The sequence below is a fragment of the Diospyros lotus genome, chromosome 14 (genome assembly GCF_014633365.1).
Source record: "Diospyros lotus cultivar Yz01 chromosome 14, ASM1463336v1, whole genome shotgun sequence".
Taxonomy (NCBI): domain Eukaryota; kingdom Viridiplantae; phylum Streptophyta; class Magnoliopsida; order Ericales; family Ebenaceae; genus Diospyros; species Diospyros lotus.
In genome coordinates, this window is record NC_068351.1 from 15,462,889 (window position 1) to 15,467,137 (window position 4,249).

The window sequence follows — 4,249 nt, forward strand, 5'->3', positions numbered from 1 at the left end:
CAGATAATAATGTGATACATGTATGGTGGGTGGTATCTGATAAGAATATATATGTGGAGGATAGACTATAGCACATGGACCACACACCCACCCATGATGATGATGTCATGCATAACACACATAAAAGTGGGTAAGCACATAACTGGCTAGTGGCCCCACATAACAATATAAAATGCATTATAACACATACCGGCCTGTAGATGATATTTGCAACCAGAGAAGTTGTGATAACATGTGGACCACAGGTCCTATCTCATATACTTGGCTATATCTCGGCAGTACACAATCGCAGTGCGCATTAATTTTCCATTCCTTCCATGCAAATGCATTGCAACAAGTAGGTGGCCACACTTAATGCTCATGCCACAGTTATCATCCGTGCTATGGAAAATTGATCTCCCCATGACCGAGTGGGGGGCCACTCGTTCATGCCTTCTTTTTGGCTTTTGTCTTGGTTCGGATCCATCTTCCTTCAATACTTGACTCTGAGCTTTGATAGTGCAGGTACATCAACTTCATGCCCAATTTACACCTTGATTTAACTCGAATCTCTTAAAACTCAAAACATGAAAGTTGTATATAATTATCTTATCTTTCCATAGGACTTTTAATCACTTCAATCGGAGCTCATATGAGAAAGTTATGCTTGAGAAACCAAAGTAGTGTCGTACCTACTTGGCATAACCGAGTGGGCCCTCCCCACTTGGTCTCTACTCGACATCTTGCTCCTTCGGCTTATTTCCTTGATCTCCTACAACCCATTGGGCCTTTGGGCTTCATGTCCATGTCTCATGATTTTTTTAGATCTTGTAATTCTCCAAGTTTGCAGGGTATATCAATTGCTCCCTACTCTTTTAGCCGGAAGGTTCGGGTGAAAGAGTATCTTGCCTTGTAAACTTTTGAACATTACTTCTCTTTTAGCTACTTCATCTTCTACACATCCTCTCGAGCTTGTTTGCACACCTTGCTTTTAAATTTTTGGGCTCTAGTGATTTTCAATTCCTTTGCAGAAGTATGAGATAGATATACTAGTAAGTTCGCTTTCCATAGATGTCGAATTATGCATCGAACAATGAGTTTGATTTTGCTCCCAATTATTGCGTTATTAGCGGGACAATAGGCTTGCATTTACTTTTCCTTTGTTGTTGGGCTTTAAGCGGGACCATGAGCTTGCGTTTGTTTTTTCTCCCGTTGTCGGGCCATAAGTGGGACAACGGGCTTGAATGTACTTTTACCTCGTTGCCGGGCTATGAGCGGGGCAACAGGCTTGAATGTACTTTTACCTCGTTGTCGGGCTATAAGCGGGACAACGGGCTTGAATGTACTTTTACCTCGTTGTCGAGCTATAAGCGGGACAACGAGCTTGAATGTACTTTTACGCCATTACCGGGCTGTGAGCGGGGCAATGGGTTTGAATGTACTTTTACCTCATTGCCAGGCCATGAGCGGGGCAACGGGCTTGAGTTTATTTTTCCCTCGTTGCCTGGGCCGTGAGCGAGGCAACGGGCTTGAGTTTATTTTTCCCTCATTGCCGGGCCATGAGCGGGGCAACGGGTTTGAGTGTACTTTTACCTCATTGTCGGGCTATAAGCGGGACAATGGGCTTGAATGTACTTTTACCTCACTGTCGGGCCGTGAGAAGGACAACGGGTTTGAACGTATTTTTACCTCGTTGCTGGGCTATAAGCGGGATAATAGGATTGAATGTACTTTTACCTCGCTGTCGGGTAGTGAGCGGGACAACGGGTTTGAATGTACTTTTATCTCATTGTCGGGCTATAAGCGGGACAACGGGTTTGAGTTTATTTTTCCCTCGTTGCCGGGTCGTGAGCGGGGCAATGAGCTTGAGTTTATTTTTCCCTCGTTGCTGGGCCGTGAGCGGGGCAACGGGCTTGAGTTTTTTTTTCCCTCGTTGCCGGGCCGTGAGCGGGGCAACGGGCTTGAGTTTTTTTTTCCCTCGTTGCCGGGCCGTGAGTGGGGCAACGGGCTTGAGTTTATTTTTCCCTCGTTGTCGGGCCGTGAGTGGGGCAACGAGATTGAGTGTACTTTTACCTTGTTATCGGGCTATAAGCGGGACAACGAGGTTGAATGTATTTTTACCTTACTGTCGGGCCGTGAGCAGGACAACGGGTTTGAACGTATTTTTACCTCATTGCCGGGCTATAAGTGGGACAACGGGCTTGACTGTACTTTTACCTCACTGTCTGGCCGTGAGCGGGACAACGGGTTTGAACGTATTTTTATCTCGTTGCCGGGCTATAAGTGGGACAACGAGTTTGAGTTTATTTTCCCCTCATTTTCGGGCTGTGAGCGAGGTAACGGGCTTGAGTTTATTTTTCCCTCATTGCCGGGCCGTGAGCGGGGCAATGGGCTTGAGTTTATTTTTCCCTCGTTACCGGGCCGTGAGCGGGGCAATGGGCTTGAGTTTATTTTTCCTGTAAGCAGAGCATAGCAAACAAACTTTCACAAAGCAATGTGTAATGAAAACGCTTACATTTTTTGAAATAAGTGAGTACATCCACTATTTCATTTTGAGTCTTATTGTTTCCTTTGAGCATGAAATGTTTAGTTTCTTGTTCTTTAACATAGGATCTCTTCAACGTGTCCGAATTTTGCTCCCAGTTTTCTCTTTGAGGGCATTAATGGTGGCTGACTGCCTTCTTCTAAGGGCATGTCCTTTTGTGGCTTGTCTTGATGGAATAGGAGGAGTCCCCTGCCATAGTTTCACCGCCCGAGATGACATGTATGGGCTCATGAACTGGTTCATTGTCTAAAGGTGGATTTTCTCCGTAATCCCTTCCTCTCTCTTGACATCTCTAATTTGATCTCCCCTGCTCTTCCTGTCTATCTTCTCCTCTTCGAGGCTCACTATCTTTGACCTGTACGTACCTTTGAAGATGTCCTTCACGAACTAGCATCTCAATCTGATCTCTTAACTCCCGGCACTGGTCAGTGCAATGACCACGGGTTCTGTGATATCTACAATATTCTTCTCTATTCTTCCCCATGGGATGGTCAACCTTTTTTGGGAGTCTAATGAGACCTGACCCTTCGATGGTTGCAAGTATGGTTGACCGAGGTTGGAGAAGTTTGCTGTAATGGTGGAACTGGGGCTAAGGTATATCTGATCCCTTAACTCGCCTGGAGTCTTCTTCAACATCGCTTTCCTTCCTTTTTCGCTCTCTACCCTCATTCCCACCTACAGCTCTCATAACTTCCATATGGAGCACGTATTTATTTGCTCTAGTAAACAAATCTGCTAGGTATGCTGGTGGGTCCAAAGATAATGATTCTTATAGGGGAGTTAGTCGTGTTCCGTGTAACATAGCAAACACTGCCATTGTAATTGGTAAATCATGAACTTCGAGGGTAGCGTTCCGAAATCTATCCACATACTGACACAGAGTTTCTTTGTTCCCCTGTCGAATACTGAGCAAGTATGTGGCGTCCTTTTTTCCCCAACTATTAATCATAAATGCCTTAACATATTCCGTTCTAAGCTGACCGACTGAAGAGATAAAGGCCTCAGGTAAACTGTTGAACCATGTCGAGCATGCCCTGATAGAGTTAAGGAGAAAGCTCGGCACATTATGTCATCGTCCCATCCGTCCAATATCATCAAAGACTCATAGCTTTAAATGTGATCATAGGGATCATCCTTGCCGGAATAGGGGGTGATTTGAGGCATCTTGAATTTTTTGGGCAGTGGCTTCTCCAATAAATCTATAGTAAACGGACTTTTTTGCGCTGTTGCTCCTCCGTGGCTGGGATCAATTTCTTTCGTTCAAGTACTTCTTCAACTACCTTTTTCATGTCATCTCGTATACTTGCTGCTGTTTGGTTATCATGTCTTGTTGGCGTGCCGGCCCCAGTTTCATGGTATCTCTATCTTTGGGCGCTTCTAGCCTTGTTTTCCATTCGTGGGCTCTTATTTCTTCGGGGCATGGCGCGATAATTCTTCCTTGGTGGTGGTGATCTATCCTCCCGATAAGGAGTGGATCAGGAATGAGAATCGGGAGTGGCCTCTTGATAGGAATCAACTCCCACCTCGAGCTGAGGCTCAAGTGGTGGCATAAACTTTTTCAAAGTCTCCGGCAACGTCCCCCAGGCATCATACCTTGGAGTATACCAGCTATGTCTCGAGGTGCCTGCATGCCCTCAACGTGTTGCTGTCTCAATGCTTCATACTCTTCACACGGGACTATACGCGGTGGCTGTCGTGAAGTCCCATCTTGATCAGTAGGAAGTG